Genomic DNA, 25,680 nt, shown 5'->3' with positions numbered 1-25,680 from the left:
GCAATATCACTGACACAGGATGAAATTAAGATGTAATGACTACTACAGAGCACATTAATCAAAGAATGGATTTTCTGCCTTATTTTCTCATATTACAGCTCATACATAATTAACACAAAATATTCAGGATTTGTCCAGAAGCTGGGCACAGGAGGCACAGGATGTGCCTAGTAAAAATAGCCAGCAACTTAGCAGGGCTTTTTAGGGATATTTTTGGAAATTGGCGTTGTGTCAAGGTGAAATTAAGCAAAAGCATGCTTTGTCTGTGTATGCTTATTTATTCATAACCCTATAGTACTGTCCTTATGAAAAAAAATAAACAGTACTGTATTTCTACAGGACGTGAGAATTAAAATGTATGCAATAGAAAAGGGCTAAATCTAAATCTAAAAAAAAAAAAAAGGGGGGGGTAATGCAGCATCATACTGAAAATATTAATTTCTGGTCACTTAGCTCTTTTAAATCCCAACTCCACTGTATTTTGTTTTTGATAGAGCATAGAAGGAGGAGAGCCTCTGTAGGGTTTGTATTGCCAGGGCCGTTTGAAGGAATTTGGGGGCCCCAAGCAAAATGGACATGGAGGCCTCCCCCCCCCCCCCTTGCAAAGCCTACAGGAACCTCAGCATAGCGATACAGTTTAAGTTTACCCACACTTTATATAAATAAAAAATGTTTACAGCGCAACTACTGCTTTTTGAGTTCTCCCTCCCTCCCTATGTTCTTTTTACTCCCCCACCGTACCGCACGACAGAAGATTCAGTTTCCTGTTCCCAGCTGGACTGAAAGGAAGTGAGCACTCAGTGTGCACTTCTTGTCAGTCTGGCCAGAAACAGGAAACTGAATCTTCTGTACCACACGGTACCCGGCTGGACTGACAGGAGGAAGGAAGAGGAGCTCGGCCACGCTACAGGGAAGGGGAAGTGGCGAGAGAGGCAGCAGTGCTGCAGGCAGGGGCGTTGCTAGGTCTACAAAAGATCTGGGGCTAGAGCCCATAGCGGCGAAGTAAAAGAAAGTCATACGCATATATATATATATATTCACACACATTGCAAAGGCTGCAGACATGGTACAGAGGTCAGAGGCTGTGGACATGGTACAGCGGTCAGAGGCTGCGAACATGGTACAGCGGTCAGCAGGGCTGGACTGGGACAAAAATGTGGCCCTGGACTTCATCCAGACTGGCCCACTTTGACAGGTCTCTCCCATGGCGGCCGGACAACTTCCAAACACCCCCCCCCCCTGGGCACCCAAGCCCACTCTCCCCCTTCACTAGCCACTAGCCGTTCTACTTTATTAAAGTAGAACAGCTGGTACGGGTACTTTTGTAGGCAGTACCAGTGGGGAAGCTAGACATTATTTCACCCGGGGAAAAGAATCAGTGAGTGAGAAACTCCCAGGCTGATGAGTCAGCTGTCTGTCCCCTTCCCTATGCTCCTCTGTCGTCATCCCAGCTCCTCTGGTCCTCCCCCTGCTTCTCTGTTCCCCCCAGGTGAGCGCTGCAGGGAGGGAGAGGTGGTGAGCGCTGCAGGAAGGGAGAGATAGAGGAGCGGAGGGGGGCGGCGGTCTGCTGTCACTGAAGCCGGCCCACTGAGCCATCGGCCCACCGGGAAACTCCCTGTAGTCCCAATGGCCAGTCCATCCCTGGCGGTCAGAGGCTGCGGAGGGGTCTTACCGGGCTGTGATGAGAGGTGCGCGCCACTGCTGAGACCTCACAAAGTGTCACTGCTGCCTTACATTTAAAAATGGTGCCATTATGTCACTGTGCATGTATGTTCGAAAATGACTGACCTTGTACGGGCTAGCTCGAGCAGCGGCAGCGCATGTGCAGATAACACTCCAGCCCCCCTCATAACATACAGGGTCATTGTTACTTTATGGTATGTGACCAGGCTGGGGTTTTAGTGGAGGGAGAGAGCAGTGCAGCTGGCTGGTGAAAGAGGCTTCCCCCCACACACTGCAAGAATCGACTTTATCCTAATTTCCGGGAGAGGTGCTGTATTACGGCACCACATCCTTTGCTGTTTTTGCGCAAATTCATGAATATGTTAGAAATATACTGGGATTTTCGAGGTGCTACAGAGATATTCTACATACACATATATTAAAAAAAAATATTTTGTAAAAATGCATTTATGTATGTCGTACCAGAAAAATCCCATTATATTTCTAACATATTCAAGAATTTTACTTTCACTTTCACCATGCTTGCCCTGCTAACGTACAGGACAAGTTTAAAGTACAGATCTATACAGTGTGGAAGGCAGAACAAGTGTGACTCACAGGAGAAGAATGCAGTCTGACATCCGTCCTGTTATCTTGCCTTGTGGAGCTCCGGTGCCTACTTTATGGGTAGCAATGTGTTGTTGTTCTGCTTGCTCCGTCCTCCCCCCGGGAGGGGAGGGGGGAGACTCGGGTGCTGCCTGGTACACACACAGGCATGGAAGAGAATCGAGTTTCTCCTTTCTGGACAGTCCTCTGCATGCTCGCTACCTGCTCCTCACTTGTCCATTGACCGGAGGGGTGTCTTATATGAGCAGTGACAATGTCCAGGCTCCTGGGTCGACATTCTCCTCCTCCCTCGCTCAGCTCAATTTCCAATGTGCGCTAGTTGTCAGCGCTGACATTTCCCATCCTTCTTCCAGCTAGCTCCTCTCCTGCTCAGGACTCAGATTTGGCGCCACAAATTCAGCTTTTCTACAGCCAATGAGAGAGGAGGGGTGTGAATTAAAGGCGGAAGCCTCCCCCGCAATTAGAGAATAGCGAGCGATTCCCTCTCTTCTATATTTACACAAAGCCACAGCACCCGATAAAAGACTCAGGGCTATATGGGTCACATATTCTGGGCTACAGCCCTGCTTGGGGGGCCCAGGCCAGCTCGGGGGCCCCAAGCAATTGCTTGCTTTGCTTGCCTTGTTCCGACGGGCCTGTGTATTGCCATCTGTGTCTCTGTGTGTATTTAGGAGAATTATGGGAAATCTATTCAACAAGGAAACATACAATAATTAAATGTTTTAGTAATTGAGAAGGGATAAAAACTTCTGTCAAAAATGTTATTACTGTCTGTGCCTTCCTGTCTTGGTGATGACCATACTCCCATGAGTGTAGAAGGGACAGGGGGTGAGGGATATTCTCAGAAATTAGCTCAGACAAAAGTTGGAGTTGAGTTTTAACTTCTGGTTGAGTCGTGTGAGTAAATACATTTTTTTTAATGTTTTTTTCTTTATTCTGTTTTGCATCTCAGTGCTGATCTCATCCACAACTTTTCAGCCATTTCATGTCTATGTGCACCTTCTCTAAGTGCCGGTTCACACTACAGCGACTTGGGATCCGACTTGTGTCGCACGACATGAGAAATTCCATTGAAGTGAATGAGAGCCGTGTTAATGTACACTACTGAAGTCGCTCCGACTTCAGAAAAGGTTCCTGTACTACTTCAAGGCAACTTCTAGGCATCTTGTACCCATTGATTTCAATGGAAGTTGCCTCCAAAGTCGGATCACTGTCTTAACTGAAGCAACTTTACAGGAAGAGAAAATAGTTTTCTCAGGCAAACCCCTCCCTCAATCTTGGTGATACCTCACATGTGTGGTTTGAACACCGTTTTCATATGCGGGCGCTACTCATGTATGCGTTCGCTTCTGCACGGGAGCTTGGCGGGACGGGGCACGTTTATTTAACTTTTTATTTTTTAACTAAATAAAAAAATGTGTCACTTTTATTCCTATTAAAAGAAATGTAAAAATCCCTTGTAATAGAAAAAAAGCCTGTCATTTAAAATGTCATTTAAAAAACAAAAAAAACAAATGTCCCTTTGGGAGCTATATGCGGAAGTGACGTTTGACGTTGCTTCCGTTCTGCAATGGTATGGAGCCGGGTGGGGGCCATCTTCCCCTCACTCAGCTCCATACCACAGAGGGGACAGAACCTGTTTGCCTCCACCTCTGCTGACGGCTACGGTAAGCGGCGAAGGGCACCAGAGAGCGGCGGGAGGGGCGACCCACTGGCGCCACCGATTAAAGTGATCTTGTGGCGAATCCGCCACAGAGACCCCATTTATCTTAAACCGGACCGCTCACTGAAGAAGAGGATACTGGGGTTATGGCAGCTAGCTGCTGCCATAACAACGATATTCTTCTTCAAAGTGCTGAGCCGGTCCAGAAGGGGTTAAAAATTGAAATATTTTTTTTAAATAATTGAGGCTAAAAGTAATATAATGTCAGTGGTCACTGTGCTTTTAAGTCACAGCAGGTGCCACAGAAAATGTAATAATATGTACTATAAGTGCTAGTTCACACCAGACGCAGTTCCGTTCAGTTCCGTGCACTTTTTTCTGAACTAAAAATGCATGTGCAGTGTTTTCCATGTATTCCAATGGCTCTAGTTCACACCATGCAGTCAGTTTCCGGTCAGTTTCCAGTGCAAAAACTGACCAGAAACTGACTGTATGGTGTGAACTAGAGCCATTGGAATACATGGAAAACACTGTGCAAGCATTTTGTGCAGAAAAAAAGCCCACGGAACTGAACAGAACTGCGTCTGGTGTGAACTAGCACTTAATCTTTAGCATGTGTTATTATTATTCAAAATAGAGCAGGTGTTGATAGACTACATCACATGTTAGATTAGGCATTGTGAATAGATTTCTGTAAAAATTGCATTGGCGTTAATGGAAAAAACAAAATAAGGTATAAGGTACTTATAGTGGGACTGCAATATTGCGGCACACATTCTGACACTAACTGAAACTTCTGACACTTTTTAGGAACCAGTGACACTAATTCAGTGATCAGCGCTAAAAATATGCACTGTCACTGTACTAATGACACCAGCTGGGAAGGGAATAACATCTAGCGCGATCAAAGGGTAAATGTGTGCCTAACCAGTGTTTATGTGAACTGTGTGCGGTGCTTTTACTAGGGGAAGAGATGGAATAAAAAAATCAATCCCTTCCTCCCTGTCAGAACGGCGATCTGCCATGTTTGCATAGGCATCTCTGCCTGATGATTGGCGGGTGCCGGCGGACATAGAGTACCCAAAACCTACTAATTGGCTTAAATACTACCAAAAAATCTACATTGGATTGGATTTGAATAGGGGCTGGGGCAATTTCAAGGACAGTCAGTGCAGAATTAATAAAAAAAAAATCTGAATTACAAACCCCCGCTTCGCCGCTTCTACTAGCTTAGGGGGGTGTATTTTCCATTATATGTGCCCCTTTCTGATGATCATGTGCTGGTCAGAGTGGAGGGAATATTTCTTCAGTTTCGGGTGCATGCCCATTAAGCTTCGCTCGCATGTTCTTCTGCCTTGACTCAAGTCCTTCCTTGGTGGAGTGATCTTCCTCCGCTCCCCACCCAGTAGTAGCCGGGGGCCGGAGAGTAAGACTTGACAGGCTGTGAGGCGGGCGGCAGCGGCAACGGGCAGAGAGTCGCTGGATTTCATTTTAAAAATCTGGTCACCTTATTGTAAACCCCCATATCTCTTTCCAAAGTTCTGAGTGCCATGTCTTTCTGCTGCTCCCTTCCTCTAAATACATTAAAAAGTAAACTCTAGACACATAAAAGACACAAATAATGCAGCTCCGTAAGTAATAATACATCAATTTTTTTTAGATCCAAGTAGTGTTAAGCTGCGTACACACGATTAGAATTTCTGATGGTATAAAATCTGATGGAATTTTCCGATGAAGCTGACTTCCATCAGTCTTGCATACACATTATCAGACTAAATTCCGACCGTCCAAAACGCGGTGACGTAAAACACTACAACGAGCCCAGAAAAAGGAATTGTAATACCTCCGAACATTCGTCGACTTGATTCTGAGCATGCGTGGGTTTTTTCTCCGTCTGAGTTGCACACAGACGATAGGAATTTCCTATCGTTTTTTTTTCCATCGGAAAAAAATAAAACATGTTCTATTTCTAAACACCGACGGAAAAAAGTCCAGTGGGGCCCACGCACAATCGGAATTTCCGATGAAAAAAGTCCATCTGACTTTTTTCATCGGAAATTCCGATCGTGTGTACGCGGCATAAGTCTCTGAATGTGCCCTGGTATCAGTCTCTAGCAGTCGTTATACAACAGGGCTGGAGTGTGAAAGGAAGAAGCAAATAAGGGAGCCAATCAGTTCAGGTGCTGACAAGAAGCCGGCTGATAGGAAGAGAAATTAGATTGACAGTAAGCTTATCACTTTGCTGCTTCTCCTTTCACTGTCTGGTTACAAGCTGTTGTAGGTCAAGAATGACCTGGGCTCAGAGGAAGTGGGTTGATGAATGCTGGGACATCTAGTGGCAATAAAATTGTATTGTGAGGGAATCTCTGAATTGAAGGTGACTATTGCAGCAGAAGTTGTTTTTTTATTGTATCTTTTAATAGACTATTAGGGCCAGATTCACAAAAGGGATACACCGTCGTATCTCTGTTTCTATCTATGCGACTGATTCATAGAATCAGTTACGCATAGATATCCATAAGATCCGACAGGTGTAATTGTTTTACACTGTCGGATCTTAGGATGCAGTACCCAGGCCGCCGCTGGGGGGAGTTTGCGTCGTAAACCAGCGTCGGGTATGCAAATTAGGAGTTACGGCGATCCACGACGGATTTTCGCGTTCGCTATGTCGCCGCTAGTCTAGTTTCTCATCGCAAAGTTAGTCGTCGTTTTGGGTGCCCTAACTTTAGTCAGCAAACGTATTGCTGTCTAAAGTATGGCCGTCGTTCCCGCTTCGAAATTTAAAAATGAACGTCGTTGGCGTAAGCCGTCCGGGAATACGGAATTACGCTACGCGCGTCGCCGTTCGAAAAAATGACGTCACGGCACGCAAAGCACGACGGGAATTGCGAAACTGAGCCTGCGCAGTAGGTCCGGCACGGCACCCATTCGAATTGGCCCGCCTTGCGCCGGAGGCCGCCGGCGGAGTTTTCATCGCAAGTGCTTTGTGAATCAGGCACTTGCGATGAAAACTTGTGGCGGTATAACGTATCTACGATACGTTACGCCGCCGCTCACCTACGTGAATCTGGCCCATAATTTCTTATTTTTGGCTGGGATTCTGCTTTTAAGAGTAGATTTTATTTCAAGCAAATTTTGCTATAGCAGATTATTTAGTTACTGTGAAAGCTTTAATTTTGACAAAATACATAATTTTGCATCAAAATCAATTTTACCAAATTCACTCACTAATAAAGAGGCTGGGACGCCATTCCTGGTAGGAAGGGGAATAGCTATTATTGAAATGAAATTCAGCGCTCATTAAGTATTGCATGTTCCCGAAGCCACTGTCCAGATTGTTTGAGCTGGAAAGAAATTATTGTCAGCCTGTTCATCATTATGAGGATTTGGACAGACACAATCCTTGGCAGAGGTTTTGTTATTAGGTTTTCACTTGGTGGCCAGACACTGAGCAAGCAGTTTGGAAACATGAAAATGAAATAGATTAGCAGTCTTCTGTTGTGCACATGTTAAGTAACTGTTGGGATCAACACAAAACACAACACATTTCCCTGCTGTCTTGTGGCAACGCTAAAGAAATCAGCTTGTAAAAAGAACTTACCCAACACAGATAAACTCTTGGATGAATTTCCCTAAATGCCACATTTACATGTGGCTTAATAAGATCGTTATTACAGAAATGAAGAGCCTGGCATGATTTTTTTTAAAACTTTTTAAACTAATGCTAAGGGGCCTACTTAAAACAGAGAGGGCCAGATTGACAGAAGAAATACGCCTGAGTATCTACTGATACTCTGGCGTTGGAGTTTGCGTCGTGTTCCGCGTCGGGTATGCTAATTAGCTGTTTACGGCGATTCACAAAGGTACGCGCGGCCGTCGCATTCTCTTACGTCGTCGCTAGTTGGCTTTTCCCGGCGTATAGTTAAAGCTGGTATTTCATGGCCTATCTTTAGACTTGCCATGTTAAGTATGGCCGTCGTTCCCGCGTCGATTTAAAAAAAATTTTTTGCGTAAGTCGCCCGTGAATAGGAAAGGACGTAACTCACGTCGACGTTCAAAAAATGACGTCGGTGCGACGTCATTTCACGCAAAGCGCGGTGGGAAATTTCAAAACGGAGCATGCACAGTACGTTCGGCGCGGGAACGCGCCTAATTTAAATGATACACGCCCCATTTGAATTAGGCAGGCTTGAGCCGGACGGATTTACGATACGCCGCCGCAAGTTTACAGGCAAGTGCTTTGTGAATCAAGCACTTGCCCATAAAACTTGCGGCGGTGTAACGTAAATGCAATACGTTACGCCGCCGGAATTCTACGTGAATCTGGCCCAGAGACCCTAAAACGTTATCCACTGGACCCCGCAGTGTTTTTATTCCACACTACATCTCAATTTATTGACTCATCCCTAAAATGTATAGACAAAAGAGCTAAAAAGAATAACCAGTAAATCAACATAAAAGACATATCAAATGTTGTTTATCCAATTGACTGTATATATACTTGATATACATATTTTATATTTTTGTGCTTTGTATTATATTTTTCTCTTTTGATTTTCTAATGTTGATATGCTGAACTAAATAAATAACAAAAGGGAGCTGCGCTATAATAAATGTATATGTAAACCAGTGAAATAAACAACTACCTTATATACTCAAGTAAAAGCCGAGTTTTTCGTGACATTTTTTTGTGCTGAATATGCCCCCCTCGGCTTTTACTCAAGTCACCTTTTTGCGCCTGATCTCCTGGACTTTGGGGCCCCTCTCTTCCTCTACAAGTGTGCAAAGTTTGTTGTTTTGGGGACCTACAGCCGGGGAGCACCGATTTTTCAAAGTCGGGCACCCCTTCCATAGACTCCAATGTTAAACGGTCATTTCTCCAGTAACTTTGGGGACCCAGTACCGGCCGACCGTAAGTCCCCTGTACCCAAAACTTGGCACACATGTAGCCCTAGTTCTCCTCTACAAGTGTGCTGGGGGACAGCTGGGCACCCCTTCTATATACTCCCATGTTAAACGTAAGTCTAGTCATGGACACAGTGAGGTATGGGCACAGTGAGGCATGGAAACAGTGAGGCATGGGCACAGTGAGGCATGGGCACAGTGAGGCACGGACACAGTGAGGCACGGACACAGTGAGGCATGGGCACAGTGAGGCATGGACACAGTTAGACATGCACATGGACACAGTGGGGCAAAGTGAGACACAGTGAGGCATGCAGATGGACACCCTAGGCTTATACTTGAGTCAATACGTTTTCCCATTTTTTTGTGGTAAAATGAGGTGCCTCGGCTTATATTCGGGTCGGCTTATACTCGAGTATATGCGGTAATTGTGATGTGATAAATAAATGCACAACCAAAAAAATACAGTGAGAAAATTGATTACCTATATCAAAAACAAAATAATAATGAAAGAACACCATGTGACAGACCCTCGATATACCAAAAATTAAGTTAAACCGTATGATGGTATAGTTAGGCAAAAGAGGGGAAAAAAGGCACAATAGTCTCTATCATACAGTAGATGTTCAAGACGATGAAACACTGCAGCACCCTTGCAACCAACTTCCCTTCATCATCCTTTATGTGCTCTGGACTCACTTTTTTACTATTAATATATTTGAAAAAAAATTGGGGATTTTTTTTTACTCCATTGGAAAATACTTTTATTCAGTGGCTGCTGGTGCTCAAATTTTTTGGGGGGCGCAAACGAAAAAAAAAAAAATTGCAGCCTCACTGTGCCCATCAAATGCAGCCACTGTGCCATCAATTGTCACCACTGTGCCATGCCATCAAACGCAGCCACTGTGCCATGCCATCAAACGCAGCCACTGTGCCATCAATTGTCACCACTGTGCCATGCCATCAAATGCAGCCACTGTGCCATCAATTGTCACCACTGTGCCATGCCATCAAATGCAGTCACTATACCATCAATTCGCACCACTGTGCCATGCCATCAAACGCAGTCACTGTGCCATGCCATCAAATGCAGTCACTGTGCCATGCCATCAAACGCAGTCACTGTGCCATGCCATCAAACGCAGTCACTGTGCCATGCCATCAAACGCAGCTACTCTGCCATGCCATCAAACACAGCCGCTGTGCCATCAATTGTCACCACTGTGCCATGCCATCAAACACAGCCACTGTGCCCCTCAATTGTCGCCACTGTGCCAATTGTCACCACCGTGCCCTTTAATTGTCGCCACTGTGCCCATTGTTGCCACTGTGCATATCACTGTGCTCTTTAATTGTTGCCACTGTGCCCATTGTCACAACTGTGCCCATTGTCACCACTGTGCCCTTTGTCACCACTGTGCCCATTGATGCCACTGTGCCCTTTGTCACCACTATGCCCATTGATGCCACTGTGCCCTTTGTCGCCTCTGTGCCCATTGTCGCCGCTGTGCCATGCCATCAAACGCAGCCACTGTGCCATGCCATTTTAGTTTCAATGTTTTTATTGAAGTTTTACAAAGAAATACAAAATGTAAGTAAAGTCCTTAGTTATTCTAACAATGCATGGGAACCTCCATTACAGCCAAGTTACAAACTAGAATCATTATGAAGCGGAGTAAGTAAGACATCATCATCCTTAACAATGACTTCAAAGCTCACTTGAAGTTTCACACATGGGCTGGATCTATTACCTTATGACATTTTAGAATTAGATCCTCCAACCATTAAAGGTCAACAAAAGTCATCCATAAAGAATTATTTAGACAAGCATATATGTTAGACACATCAACTAACCGCTGTATATATAAGCAAATCGGTGTAGATGGCTGTGTGGTAAGATCTCCCCCTCACTCCCTGAGATCGGACCACACTCCATGGAAATGCTCGCTACGCAGCGGTTAGGGAGCAAAAGCAAAAAAATAAAAATTTAGATGACTCTCACATCATCATAATAACAAGAAAAGGACAGAAAAGGGAAAAGGAGAAGAAAAAAGAAGATAAGAGATAGTAAAGAAAATAGAGGAAGAAAAAGAAAGTGACCCCGTGCTCCAACCCCACCACCCCGAGACTGCCCTACTCAGGCAAGAATCTCGGATCCCCCGTCAGGTATTTCACCCAGGGGTCCCAAACTTTGTCAAACATTTGCATTTTATCCTGCAATAGTGCAGACATACGTTCGTTTAGCATAATCCAGGAAAGCTTGTTCTTAAGATGCGCGAATGGTAAAGCCCCCCTTTTCCAGGATTTTGCAATAATAATCTTGGCTGAAATAAATATAAATGAGATAAGACGCCTCTGAGGTTTTGATGCCGTCTCTATCACACTACCCAGCAGGGCCTGTCTCGGGGACTTCACTAGATTGACCTGGGTAAGAGAGTAAATGTGCCATGCCATTTTACAGGTAAAATGCACCTACCTTACTCCTTCCACATCTCCCGCCTTGGTGATGCTTCAGTCAATCAGGTTACCAATAACCAGAATCTGGGAACCTGATTGGCTAAGACGGCCGTCAGTCTTATCCAAGGTATGCACCCCCCGTACGTTCCGGGGATAAGACATCCGGGAGCTGAGGGCTGTACTCGGAAAGCCTATCAGAGCCAGCGGCACTTCCGCACAGCCAACCAGCTGCCGTTATTCCGGTGGCCGGCGCTCAAGTTCCGGCCATCTCTGAATAGACCAGCGGCAGCTGGCAACAATAACATACATTCATGCAATGCATGAATGTATGTTATTAGACTCAGTGGCGGGCGAGAGCCAGAGGGGGCGGTGCTCCAGCGCCCTCTATGGACGAACCGCCACTGCTTTTATTTAATATGTACCTAAAGTACTCCCACGTATCATCAGTGTTTATTGTTTCTAGGATTTAGTCCCATTTAGTATCTAGCAGTATTGAGCTCAGTTTTAAAAAGATGGCTCTTTTAAAATGTAGTGTTCTTGTACCACCCTTGTGCCTTCTTTTCCTATGATTTCAAGCATAATACTTTTATATACACTGTATTTCACACTCCCAGTATAACAAATGACTTTCAATTTCTAAAACTACTCCACGCTAAAATTTTTGTTTCAAGTTTTCCAAAATTTCCAGAAGAAAACAGGGAAACTATTTTTTTTTCATGGCTTTAAAATTTCTAGAAATTTTACATCTCTAGTTTCTAGAGATGTGTTATTATGTAATGCATACATGTAATGACCGAACAGAACACATAGGGCTAGATTCAGGTAGAATTAGGCGGGCGTAGCGTATCTCAGATACACTACGCCGCCGTAAGTTTGAGCAGCAAGTCCTGTATTCACATAGAACTTGCGCTGAAACTTACGGCGGCGCAGTGTAACTGGGCCGGCGTAGGCCCGCCTAATTCAAAATAGGCTGGTGTTCTATGTAAAATACTGGTGACCCCACGTATTTAACGTTTTTAATGAACGGCGCATGCGCTGTCCGTGGACCTATCCCAGTGCACATGCTCCAAATGACGTTGGCAAATCGTCATGCTTTCGACGTGAACGTAAATTACGGCCAGCCCCATTCACGGACGAGTTACGCAAATGACGTAAAATTTTCAAATTTCGACGTGGGAACGACGGCCATACTTAACATTGGCTGCGCCATGTATTTGGTGGAATAACTTTACGCCTGAAAACCCCTTACATAAACGGCGTATCTTTACTGCGACGGCCGGGCGTACGTTCGTGAATCGGCGTATCTAGCTGATTTACATATTCTAGGCGTAAATCAGCATACACGCCCCTAGCGGCCGGCGTAAATATGCAGTTAAGATACGACGGCGTAGGAGACTTACGCCGGTCGTATCTTAGCAACATTTAAGCGTATCTCAGTTTGAGCATACGCTTAAAGTTGCGACGGCGGGGATTTGGACTTACGACGGCGTATCTACTGATATGCCCGTCGTAAGTCTATGTGAATCAACCCCTAAGGCCCCGTACACACGACCGGATCTATCCGCTGAAACTGGTTCGACGGACAGTTTCAGCGGACAGATCCGGTCGTGTGTAGGCCCGACCGGATTCCCGGCCGAGCGGACTTTTTCCAGCGGACTAAAATTTCCTAGCCTGCTAAGAAATCTGTCCGCTGGAAACCTGTCCGTCGGACGTGTTCGGTCGTCTGTACAGACTCACCGGACACGTCCGACCGACCGCCATCCCTCGCATGCGTCGTACTGATTCGACGCATGCAGGGAAGCTTTGAACTTCCAGGGCCGCCCACGTCGCCGCGTCATCGTCTCGGCGACGGCACGGCCACGTCCCCGCATATTGTTTACGCGCCGATTTCTGTCTGATGGTGTGTACATCCATCAGACAGAAATCTCCGGGCGGACATGTCCGCTGAAAACGGTCCGGCGGACGGTTTTCAGCGGACTGTCCGTCCGTGTGTACGGGGCCTTAGAGAACATTTATAGGTTTCTTGGAGTTGGGTTTTAAACTAGACTCTAGGACACAAATGTATATATGTTTATATGTTGTTGTGATGTATTTAGCTCTACAATCTTGCTGGCCATTCCCATCAGAAAGCATACATGAATGTTCAGAAGCAAGGCTGTTTTTCTATTTGCCTCTGTCAATAGGCTTTTTAACTGTCCAACAATCAGACAGGCTTGCCCTCTAGTGGTTATAAATGTAATGGGAAATATGATACATTAGGTGTATTATAATAACAGTGTATTATTTTGTGGGCAAAAATTTGAAATAAAAAAATGTACTTTAAAAACATTTTAAAGCTTTTATTTAGTATCAATTTAGAGCTTTCAAAAGAAATCCTCCTCCTCACTACCGCTGTGAAAACTCAGTAATCAATCAGTTCAGATCAGCTCTATGTAATTACTGAAGGAGCTATTGTATGTTCTGCTCCTCTTACCAAGCAAGGCTTCATACACTTCATTACCTTGACCTTTACATTGATGTTACAGAGCTGATTGAAGACAACTGATAGAGCCACACCAGGATAATTGATGATCAGTTGCTTAGTACATCAATTATAAGACTCAGCTGCCCGCAATGTTCTCTAGGGGATTAGATTTGACTTTTTCTCTCCTTACTTTGAAGAAACTATTAAATTAGTGTTTGCAAAAATTATGCACAGCTGTCACATGTGAAATTAATTCACAAGGGCTTATGAAGTACATTTATATCTGTACACCTGACAAGAGGCATGATATTTCTAACAATGGGATATTTGAAGCTGTTGATTAATTATTTTGTGATTAAGGAGCACTTTCTAGCAGGAACAAGTATTGCTATTGTTTTACATTCCCTAAAAGCATGCCTATCTCCATACCAGCGAAGCATGTGCAGGTGCTCAAGGGAATACAGTGGCTGGAGCTTTCAAGGGAAGAAGTCTTTCTGTGCCCAGAGATAGCACTGAAAATGTGCTGTAGTCATTTGGCAGAGGCAACTAAATCTCTAATGCTTTTGTTCACAAGGTAATCCTTTTTTTTGCACACGAGATGCATTCACCTATATATATCAATCGACTGTCTATTAATTTTTTCAGCTTTAGGGCCAGCATACTTATAGGGCTGCAAACATACAGTATAGACATTACATAATCTAAAGAGTTCTATCAGTTTAAAGCGGAAGTAAACCCATCCATAAAGCAGTTTCATTTCCGGAACATGCCGGAAATGTTATGGCCCGTACACACAGTCGCTTTATGTGATGTAAAAAAACGACGTTTTTAAAAACGTTATTTTAAATGACCGTGTGTGGGGAAAACGTTGTTTTATGTCTTCTGAAAAATGACCAAAAAAAAATTCGAGCATGCTTACATTTTTTGTGTCGTTTTTTAAAAAGTATTTTTTTGTGTCACAATCGTGTGTAGCTAAAACGATGTTTAAAATTACGTTTTTAAACCCGCGCATGCTCAGAAGCAAGTTATGAAGCGAGCTTCAATGGAAAAGAGTGCTGAACATAACCGCGCTTTGCTAGAGCATTTTGAAAAAACGATGGTGTGTAGGCAACGTCGTTTTTGAAAATGAAGTTTCAAAAACGTCGTTTTTTTACTTCACAAAAAAATTCGTTTTTTTTCATTAAAAAAAACGACCGTCTGAACGCGGCATAATACTCCCATTGGTTGTGCACTCAACCAAACTGTCAAACCATCCAATGGCTGGTGTCATAACTGATCACATGTGCAGCGTCATGGCTGTTGTAGATTAAACAGAGGCAAAGATGGCAACTTCCTTGGCTAAAAAACGATAGGGGGGTTTACTTACACTTTAAAAAACAAAGGCAGGTAAAAAGTATAGTAGGTACTGTAGCGCCTGGTTACTTCTAAGAACCAGGGGGTCATAGAGCTAGTTAGCTCTGACCAGGCTGATTTGTTAAAATGTGGGTCTCTGTCTCAGCTTGGCTGTGCTGTGGGCTCATTCTGTCGCTTCTGGGGTAGTGATCTCATCCCAGGACGACAGGTGGCAGCAGTGGAGTCGAGGTTTGGGTGCTTTTCCCCAGCAGCCTATCATTCCGGGTTTTCCTCGCTGTGCATACTGGGGAAGGTATTTATGAGACAGACACCATTGGTCTGGGTCTTCTTCCAGTGTGGCGCCCACCTTCAGGGTGACCATACCACGGCGCCCTGGCGAAATGGCCTTCCAGGCCAGGGTGCGCGTGCCACACGGTGTTCCTGGTTCCGGGACCACGTTGGTCCAGAACATTTGAGCTGTGGCTGGGCCTCAGTGTTCGACTGGGTCCCTAATCCTAAGAAGATCCCAAGCGTTGTTCCTTTGAGAGGAAGCTGTTCGGTGGGGAGTCTGCCTTGAGGAGAGCCAAGAGAGGCTGGCAATCCAATATGGTCTCGACTATCCACCGGGGATCAAGGCAACCGGGTACTGAGAGGCTGGACTTTGGTCACCTATCAATCAGTAACCTAACTGCAACCTACCTGAAGGAGATCCCGGTGTGAAGTCTATTAAGGAGTATTATCTCCGCTATCTCAATTCTAAGGAGGGTCTGTGGCAGAGACTTTTCCCTTAAGTTCCGAGTGATACTCTAGCTGTCAGGTCAGTGAGAGAGGCCTGTCCAGGTACGCTATACCCACTCCGGCTGGAGTGGTGAAAGAAACATTATACGTGGAAGCAGCACTGTTTCCCTATTGCTACGCCTGAATCTGCTATTTCTCCTTCTACTGAATCTCTACTCTTCACCACAAGTTTTATTGTTTTTACCCGGCTGGGTAATAAAGAGCATAAAAAAAGACACCTGTCGTGGACATTCCTTTACTACTACTTTCACCATACACCCCTTGATGACGGAGGAGCCACGAGGTAACATGCCACCTAAAACAAACCAGCAGCTCCTTCGGGGGTAGTGCTACAGTACCTACAGGCACATACATGCAGTTGCTTCTAAAATGTTGTTATGGGCAAAGCTCCAACAATTCAACACATTCTCACTGGACAAAAGGAAGGTTTAGGAGATAAAACATTACAGGCTTCGCCTGTAGGAATGGTCCTGGATCCAGCCATACCTGCAGGCCTTTGGAGGAGGCAATTTTTTCCTAAGTGACAGAATTGAACCCCAGGAAAGCTGCTAAATGCAGCTACTATATACACATTGGAATTACATATACGGAAACTGTTTTACCTGACAGGGGATCTGCAATATTGAACCCCTGAAAAGCTGTGAAATACACATTTTAAATATACATCTGGGAAGTGTTTTACCTGCCAAGGGATCTGCAGCTTTGTTCAACCATTCATGTTGTCCAAACTCCCCTTTCAGATAACATAGTCAGGTCCTGCTCTCCATGCAGACTATACTGCAGTTATGTGATACAGCTTGGTTCAGAAACCACTGTCAGCCTGTGATAAAAGGAGAATTCCAGGTATGGATATTGTTACATGGCAGCTTAGAATGTAATGTAAATGTAACTATGCATATACCTTACCCTTCGGATTCTTCTAGAACCTGGAAGTCACTGTAGTAGACACTGATACTATAGTGATCTCCACTAGTTTCCAGGTCCTGTGCCAAGCAGCTGCCCTGCTGCATTGTGAACACAGGAGAATGGGTGCCAGTCAAATATCGCTTTTCATCTTTTCAATGACTGCAAAGTGTTTCTTGATTGGATGAGGTGTAGAGGTGAGGAGAGGTGTAGTAGTGGTGCCTACTACAGCTGGGATCTACATTGCTCCAAGCTGGACCAATATAACTACTGTATGAAAAAGCTATTTTTTCAGTTTTCAGCACTGTCATAATTTGAATGACAATTACTTAGCCATACAATACTGTATCCCAATTAGTTTATATAATTTTTTCACATTATACATGTATGTTAAATTTGTTAATTCTATTAAAACCTCAATAAAAAATATTGTGACAACATTTTTTTATTTAACCACAACAGGATCTTTTTTTATTTTCTAGTTGATAAAGAAAAAGACATTTAAAAAAAAATCTGCTACATTTCTTTGGTTAAAAAAATAAATAAAAAAAATTAAGAATAATGATATAATATTTAGACTGTGTGAAATATGTGTGAGTCTACAAACTATGGTAAATACAGTATACCGTATATACTCGAGTATAAGCTGAGTATTTCAGCCCTTTTTTTAGGGCTGAAAATACCCCCCTCGGCTTAAACTCGAGTCAGTGTACCTGCATTATTGACAGGCGTCCATTTTTTTTAAAAGTCGCGGCTTCCTCCTGGCGTTCCGTTCCCTGATAGGCATTTGACACTGTGTTCTGCCTATCACTATCATCCTCGGACAGTTTGCCAGCAGGCACTGTGTTCAGTGTTCCACCAATCACGGATGTCCTCTTGTCCGAGGATGAAAGAATGTCCTTGATTGGCGGAACACTGAACACAGTGTCTGCTGGAAAACTGAGTCTGAGGATGAGAGGACCTCCATGATAGGCAGAACACAGTGTCAAATGCCTATAACGGAACGCCAGGAGGAAGCCGCGACTTTAAAAAAATGGACGCCTGTCAAGAATTCTGGTACCCAGGCACAGTGAGACTGCAATGGGAACAGTGAGACTGCAATGGGCACAGTGAGACTGCAATGGGCACAGTGAGGTTTGGCACAGTGAGACTACAATGGGCACAGTGAAGTATGGCACAGTGAGACTGCAATGGGCACAGTGAGGTATGGCACAGTGAGACTGCAATGGGCACAGTGAGGTATGGCACAGTGAGGGTGCAATGTGCACAGTTAGGTGTGGCACAGTGAGGTTGCAATAGGCACAGTGAGGTATGACACAGTGAGGAGTGAAAATGTGCATTGTTGACCCTCTTTTCAGCTTACAGTAGCTGCTAGGCTTATAATCGAGTCAATACGTTTTCCCCGTTTTTCTGTGGAAAATTAGGTCCTTGGCTTATACTCGGGTATATACGGTATTTGAAATTGAACAGCTCTGATCTTTAGGCTTCCTATCAAATTGTTTAAGGCTTAAATGACATGGACAGTACAGACACCCCAAGGATTACCCCTTTTTGGAAAATAGACACACATACTTCCAGTTATACCCCAAAACACATACTTGAGCATAGGAAGACTTGTTCACTCTAGATGCATAGAAGGGCCCAAAATTCAAGCATCACCTTCGAGCTACCAAGTTTTTGGAAACTGTGAAAAAAATTTAAAATGTTATTTTTAAACAAAATTGTCAATTAATAATCTATTACTAACACACAGCATAGGCAAACTTAGAATTACACCCCGATGGCACGGGAGAGCCCAGAGAAGCACCGGATGGCGGCGGGAGGGGGGGGATGTCCCCTCCCGCCGCCTGTAAGAACGATCTAGCGGCGGAACCGCCGCTATGATCATTCTTACGTTGTGCAGAATCGGCGGCACAAGAGAAGGATATCTGAATGATGCCTCTAGCTGCAGGCATCATTCACATATCCCCCCCACAAAGCCCAGGACGTCATATGACGTCCACTCTGAACGGCAGAGGTTCTTTGTGGACGTCATTTTACGATGGGCCGGTAGGGAAGTGGTTAAATCCTAGTGACATAGAGGGGTCCAAAATCCAAGCAGAATCTTTGGGCTTTCAAGGAGCATAAATTACACATCTAATTTCCTGACTACCTTTCACATTTTCGGAGGCCCTGAAGAACCAGGACAGTAGAAACATCCACAAAATGACTACATTTGTTAAAGTAAACATCCCAAGATATTTTCTAAAAGACATAATGAGCCTTTTGAAAATGTATTTTTTTGCCACAAGTTTTTGGAAATTTGCAGCAAGAAAATAAACACAAAACCCATTCTGCTACTGTTCTCACATATTAGGATACCCCATGTGTGAGACCTTTTCAGTGTTTGGACCGATTATGTACCTGACACTGCATTATGTATATCACAAAAATCAACCAACATTGTATCAAAGCAGTGTACTGTAATGCTCATCTCTGTACAAGTGGGCAGGAAATATAGCTTGTGTAGCTTCACCAAGAGCAGCCCCTGTTCCTAAAAACCAAGCATGCCTAACCTAATGGTATGTGGCTACCCCCAAGTATAATGCTATGTTCACTGGCCAGGATGTACAGAAAGTTGGAAAAAGGGTGAACAAAAGAGTACCTGTGGTTTCAGTAGTTCAGTTGTCTACAGAGAATGGCTGGGACTGGTGTCTCACAAGAACTTACTAAGAATGTTTTGATGGGTTAGCAACAATGCCAGGCAGAAATATGGTTAGCAAATAGGCAAAGGATGGGTTTAGGTGGCAGGTTGAAACATGGTCTATAAACAGACTAGGGTTAATACAGGCACAGATGTGGTCCACAAACAGCCAAAAGAGTGGTCCAGCTGGCAAGCAAAAACAAGGTAATTTACTAGTCCAGGGTCACCTCAGGTGGCAGGCAAAGGATCAATCCAGGCAGCAGGCAAAAACACGGTCAATAAACAGGCCAGTGTCAGTTCTGGTGGCCAGTAGGGATGTGGTCAATATGCAGGCAAAAGATCAGTCCAGGCAGTAGGCAGAAACATGGTCAACTAACAGGCTAGGGTCAGTTCAAGCAGCAAGCAGAGACATCATCAGTATGCAGGCAAAGGATCTGTCCAGGTGGTAGGCAGAAATGTGGTTGACTAACAGGCCAGGGTCAGTTCAGGCAGCAGGCAGAAACACGGTCAGTATGCAGGCAAAGGATCAGTACAGGCAGCAGGCAGAAATATGGTCAATCAATAGGCCATGGTTAGTTCAGGTAGCAGATAGAAACATGGTTAGTATACAGGCAAAGGATCAGACCAGGCGGCAGGCAGAAACATGGTCGATAAACAATCCAGGGTCACTTCAGGCAGGAGGCAGAGGTGTGGCCAGTATGCAGGCAAAGAGTCGTTCCAAGCAACAGGCAGATCAGGAGATCAGATGCAGGCAAATACAGGCGGATGAAAGCTAGGCAGGCACATGAGAAATTCATTCACCATACCTTCACTAATATCATAGTAGGAACAAAATTAGAGGCCTGGTTTTAAGGGATAGTGGGGGCAATAGAAACATGTGTGACACCTTTTTGGCGCATGTGTGACTTTTTTGACCAGAAGGGAGAAGATCAGGAAAGAGTCCCACATGCAGTATACTGACTGCATCATACCGGAAGTTTTAGGCACAGGGCCTTCCTAGAAAATTAGAGCTGTTACAATTTCCTTTGTGGTAGTTTAGGAAGGATCCAGGTCTTCCTGCAAACTTATAGATGATGTATGAATTGTACATGGTCAACTTAAGTAAGTAGATAGACACTTTTTTTATACCAGTAACTGGATTTTCAGGTTGCCAGGTCATTAAAATCCGCAACTCCCATATATAGTTTATATTTATGTTCACAAAAATGTTTTTGGACCAGACTGGACTTTTCCTGAATTCCTTCTGATGTGTCTTGGTGGATGGATGAAAGGACATAGACATGCCACTTATCTTTCTATTTTATTGCCAAAAGTTCCTCATTGTGACTTCCCACTTTTCAGCTTTGTGGTGACCAGTATTTGCAGAAAGCCCTTTCAATTTGGTTGCATTGTACCACAAGCTATAGTTTTCTGGATAAAGGGGTAATGGAAAATGTATGCAGCCATCACATCCAATGATTGGTAAACCGCAATATAATATGTTTCTGGTTTTGGGTTTAATACCACTTTAAAAAAAAAAAAAATGTTTACAAGGCTTCACAAGAAAAAATCATTTAGGTTTATTTTCATAATACACTTTCACAAAACACTCCAGGCTTAGGTAATAAACTCTCAACTTACCAATATCCCAAAATACAGTCCTGATCAAAAGTTTAAGACCACTTGAAAAATGGCAAAAAATCATATTTTACATTGTTGGATCTTAACAAGGTTCCAAGTAGAGCTTCAACATGCAACAAGAAGAAATGAGAGTGAGACAAAACATTTTTTGAGCAATTAATTGAAAGTAACGATTAAACTGAAACAAGCTGTTTTTCAGTTGTTTAAAAGTTTAGGACCACATGCCTTTAAAAGGCCAAATCTGTGCAAAGATGTGGATTAATTGTCATTTTCTGTCAGGTAGTCACACGTTGTGATGGCAAAGGCAAAAAAACTCTCCCTTTTTGTTTTTGAATGTGGTCGGGTTGCTGAACTGCATAAGCAGGGTCTCTTATCAAGACACTGGATGATCCTCGACCCAAATTAAGGCCCTTACTGGTGCTGACTGCAGCCCCATAACCATCAGACGGCATCTGAGACTGAAGGGCTTCAAAAACAAAAAACTTCTTCAAAAACCTCGTCTCCTTGAACGCCACAGAACTGCTTGTTTGGACTTTGCAAGAGAGCACCAAACATGGGACATTCAAAGGTGGAAGAAAGTTTTATTTTCTGATGAGAAAAAATGTAACCTTGATGGACCTGACGGTTTCCAACGTTACTGGCATGACAAGCAGATGCCACCTGAGATGTTTTCTACGCGCCACAGTGGAGGGGGCGCCATAATGGTCTGGGGTGCTTTTTCCTTCAGTGGAACAATAGAGCTTCAGGAAGTGCAGGGGCGTCAAATGGCTGCTGGCTATGTCCAGATGTTGCAGAGGGCATTCCTCATGACTGAGGGCCCTCGTCTGTGTGGTAACGACTGGGTTTTTCAACAGGACAACGCTACAGTACACAAAGCCCGCAGGACAAGCGACTTCTTCCAGGAGAAGAACATCACTCTTTTGGCCCATCCTGCGTGTTCCCCTGATCTAAATCCAATTGAGAACCTTTGGGGATGGATGGCAAGGGAAATGGACAACAGTTCCAGACAGTAGATGGCCTTCGTGTGGCTGTCTTCACCACTTGGAGAAATGTTCCCACTCACCTCATGGAAACGCTTGCATCAAGCATGCCGAAACAAAATTTTGAAGTGATCAACAATAACGGCAGAGCTACTCAGAGTTACTGAGTTCATGTTTGGAAGTTGGAATTCTGTTTTGGGAGGGTTTAGTTTTTTTTGGAGGTGTGGTCCTAAACTTTTGATCAGCTAAAAAACAGCCTGTTTCAGTTTATTCGTTATCTTCAATTAATTGAATGCTCAAAAAATGTTTTGTCTCACTCTCATTTCTTCTTGTTGCATGTTGAAGCTTTACTTGGAACCTTGTTAAGATCCAACAATGTAAAATGTGATTTTTTGCCATTTTTCAAGTGGTCTTAAACTTTTGATCAGGACTGTATGTTCTCAGTGAAAATACATGAGTTCTTCCCTTTAAAAGGCATTTTTCACTGCAGCACACTGTTTTTGCTAAACGTAATTGACTTTCTATGTGTGCTTTAGAAAGAATCAGTGCATGTGTGCATGAGAAAGGATCATTTTGTGTAATTAAAGCAATTACACCACCAGCAGGTGTTCACTAGGTTGGGGCCATTCGCTGATATTTGTTTAGCTAATTTTCTGTCTCAGTTTACTTCCTAAGTAATCATCATGCAACTTACTGAAGACCAAATATTCAGGTTACAGCTAGTGCTGTTCACCATCTATTATGGATAATTAAGCATAATAAAGAGGGCAGATCTCAACTGCTAGATCCAATATAACATAAAGTATGGTGCAAATAGAGAATTTCCTGTGTACTGACCTGATTGAGGACCACTTTAGATGTGCTCTGACCATGCAGAAACAAACATTGCATCATCTGTTTATGTTCTTTATTTGTGTTACTAACATTGTGCTGAAGCTTAAAATCTTTAGGTGTTTAATGATTAACATATAAATGCAGACCTAATAGTGTGTTGTAAAAATCTTGCTTCCTTGTATAGCCTGCCATTTTATGGAACGTGGAATAGTAATGGTGTTCTCATTCCTGAGTAACACTGTAAAGTCACTGTACTTTACTTCTTATAGGGGGGAGGGGGCGAGCAGGAGTGTCAGGACGCCCACTAACACACAGCTCCTTTCTCTATCTGCAAAGTAGAGAGCGTCCTGACCCTCCTGCTCGCCCCCTCAAGAGGCTTTCTCCACACCTGAGAGAAAGTCGCATTACCGTGTGTAGTTACAGACAGAAGAACAGGAAGTGATAGGGTGACCAGACATCCTCAGTTTCAGGGGACAGTCCCCTGATTGAGGACACTGTCCCTGGACCAAGTCTGTCCCTGGTTTTGTCCCCAGATTGGATTTAATAGGGGGCAGGGGTAATTTCAAAGACAATCAGTGCAGAATTAAAATAAAAAAATGTGAATTACACACCCCCGCTCCGCCGTGCCTACTAGCATAGGGGGGTTGTATTTTTCCCATTATTTGTGCCCTTTCTGATGATCATGTTCTGGTTGGAGCGGAGGGAATATTTCTTCAGTTTCGGGCGCAAGCCCATTCTTCTTCGCTCGCATGTTCTTCTGCCTTGGCTCAAATCCTGGCCAGCCACCTGCCTATCTCCTTGCCTTCCCTGGCGGATTGATCTTCCTCTGCTCCCTATCCAGTAGTAGCCGGGCCCCGAAGAGTAAGATTTGAGAGGCTGTGAGGCGGGCGGCGACAGGCAGAGAGTCGCTGATTGTTACCATTACTAGTAAAGAAAAAATATGTCCCTGGATTTCATTTTAAAAATCTGGTCACCTTAGGAAGTGAGGTTTTCTCAGAAGAAATAAGGACATTTAAAGCAAAATGGAAGGATGAGGTAAGTGAAGGAGGACTGTACTAGGGTAAAGGAAGCTATTTAGGGTTAAAAAAATGACCTTTACAACCCCTTTAAAGCAATATTGGTCATTTAATAAACTTGGTTGAAGCTGAGCTTTTTCGACAGATATGTAGCCCCCTGGTCGGGCTAAATATAATATATGTAACCAGTGGAGCTGCAATTTACTTGTTAGGTTTGTTCAGGTTCATCTCTAAACCTGGTAACTGATTGCTTCTGCCTGCTACTGGAAGAATGTTCAAGCAACAGTGTGGGAGTCAATCACTGAATATTTAATGGACCATAGCCAATCCCTCGGAGGCTGGCGCGGAAGGTGTAGCCGGGGGGAAAATACATTTTTGGGATGATCTGTTGAGAGCTGCGAGAAAACTTTACCAGGCCCTTAGCAGGTGCTATGGGCTGAAGGCCTAAATAAAACGTGTCAAAAGCAAACTTGTCTGGAGAGGTGGGAGCCCTTTTGGCTTTAGGTATAGGTATGAGATGCCAGAAGTTGCGTCTTAAGGGAGTTTGTAAAGGCAGAAGGTTTTTTATCTTAATGCATTCTTTGCATTATTATAAGAAACCTTCTGTGTGTAGCATCCTCCCCAGCACCCCCTAATTACTTTCCTGAGCCCCATCTCTCTCCAGCAATGTCTAAAAGTGTCTTAGCCGCCCGGGACTCTCCTCCTGATTGGCTAATATACAGCAGCGGCGTCATTGGCTCCCATGGCTGTCAATTCAAATCAGTTGGTCAAACAGGGGTGAGGGAATGGTGCCAGGTCGGGGCTCTGTGTTTGAATGGTTATTTGCTTGCTATGGGGGCACCTGGTAGGAGGGAGGGGCCAGGACCAGCGCAGAGGGACCATCCAAGAAGAGGAGTATCCAGGCTGCTCTGTGCAAAACCAACTGCACAGAGGAGGTAAATATAACATGTTTGTTATTTATTTTAAACAAGGCTTTACAATCACTTTAAAAACCACTTCATCCCGGAAGATTTTACCCCCTTCCTGACCAAAGCACTTTTTACAATTTGGCACTGCATCACTTTAACTGACAATTGCGCAGTCATGCAATTCTGTACCCAAACAAAATTTTCCGTCCTTTTTTTCCCACAAATAGAGCTTTCCTTTGGTGGTATTTGCTCACCTCTGCATTTTTTTTTGTGCTATAAACAAAAAAAGAGCAACACTTTTGAAAAAAAAACAATAATTTTAAATTTTTGCTATAACTAATATCCCCCCAATTTTATTTAAAAAACATTTCTTCGTCAGTTTAGGCCAATATATATTCTTCTAAATATTTTTGGTAAAAAAATAGCAATAAGCATATATTAATTGGTTTGCACAAAAGTTATAGCGTCTACAAACTATGGGAAAAATGTATAGCATTTTTATGAAGTTTTTACAATTTTTTTCTTTTTTTACTAGTAATGGGGGAGATATGCGATTTTAGGTGGTATTGCAACATTGCGGCGGACAGATCGGACACTTTTGACACATCTTGACACATATAAATATGCACTGATTACTGTATAAATGTCACTGGCAGGGAAGTGGTTAACACTAGGGGGCAATCAAGGGGTTAACTGTGTGTTCCCTCACTGTGTTCTAACTGTGTGGGGATGGGGATGGGACTAACTAGGAGAGATGACAGATCGTTGTTCCTACTTTATAGAAACACACAATCTGTCTCCTCTCCTCTGACAGCACAGGGATTTGTG

The 25,680-nt window shown here is 43.8% G+C and overlaps 1 protein-coding gene and 1 long non-coding RNA gene across 5 annotated transcripts in view; one reads left to right on the top strand and one right to left on the bottom strand.

Moving 5' to 3' along the window:
- The window catches only part of LOC120927777, a 37,883-nt gene extending 35,090 nt beyond the window's left edge, over nucleotides 1-2,793 (bottom strand). Inside the window, exon 1 of the long non-coding RNA XR_005747127.1 lies at nucleotides 2,281-2,793. This is a non-coding gene — a long non-coding RNA (uncharacterized LOC120927777). The remainder of the gene's footprint in view (nucleotides 1-2,280) is intronic.
- GLRA2 (glycine receptor alpha 2) overlaps nucleotides 1-25,680 on the top strand; it is a 223,820-nt gene that overhangs the window by 187,220 nt on the left and 10,920 nt on the right. The window lies entirely within an intron of this gene.

Source organism: Rana temporaria, chromosome 2, assembly GCF_905171775.1.
Source record: "Rana temporaria chromosome 2, aRanTem1.1, whole genome shotgun sequence".
In the NCBI taxonomy this organism is placed as follows: Eukaryota; Metazoa; Chordata; class Amphibia; order Anura; family Ranidae; genus Rana; species Rana temporaria.
This window is presented reverse-complemented; position numbering and strand designations above follow the sequence as displayed.